Source organism: Sinocyclocheilus anshuiensis, unplaced genomic scaffold (assembly GCF_001515605.1).
Source record: "Sinocyclocheilus anshuiensis isolate Anshui unplaced genomic scaffold, SAMN03320099.WGS_v1.1 scaffold745, whole genome shotgun sequence".
NCBI classification, from domain to species: Eukaryota; Metazoa; Chordata; class Actinopteri; order Cypriniformes; family Cyprinidae; genus Sinocyclocheilus; species Sinocyclocheilus anshuiensis.
This window is the reverse complement of record NW_015540128.1, coordinates 13,701-14,102: the sequence shown is the minus strand read 5'-3', so window position 1 is coordinate 14,102 and position 402 is coordinate 13,701. Positions and strand designations below refer to the sequence as shown.

Genomic DNA, 402 nt, shown 5'->3' with positions numbered 1-402 from the left:
ACCCGTAAGACCTTCGTTCATCTTTGGAACACAAATTAAGATATTTTTGATGGAATCCGAGAGCTCTCTGACCCTCCCATAGACAGCAACGCAACTGTAATGTTCCCAGGTCCAGAAACGTTTGCAAGGACATCAGTAAAACAGTCCATTTACATTAACATTTAGTCATTTAGCAGATGCTTTTATCCAAAGCGACTTACAGATGAGGACAATGGAAGCAATCAAAATCAACAAAAGAGCAATGATATGCAAGTGCCTCAAGTCTCAGTTAGCCTAACGCAGTACACGCAGTTTTTTTTGTTTTTTATTATATGTGACCTTGGACCACAAAAGCAGTGTTAAGTCGCTGGGGTATATTTGTAGCAATAGCCAACAATACATTGTATGGGTCAAAATTATAGG

At 39.1% G+C, this 402-nt stretch overlaps 1 protein-coding gene across 1 annotated transcript in view; it reads left to right on the top strand.

Moving 5' to 3' along the window:
* Nucleotides 1–402, top strand: part of LOC107687252 (citron Rho-interacting kinase-like) — a gene marked incomplete at its 3' end in the record, with an annotated part of 75,577 nt that overhangs the window by 61,677 nt on the left and 13,498 nt on the right. The window lies entirely within an intron of this gene.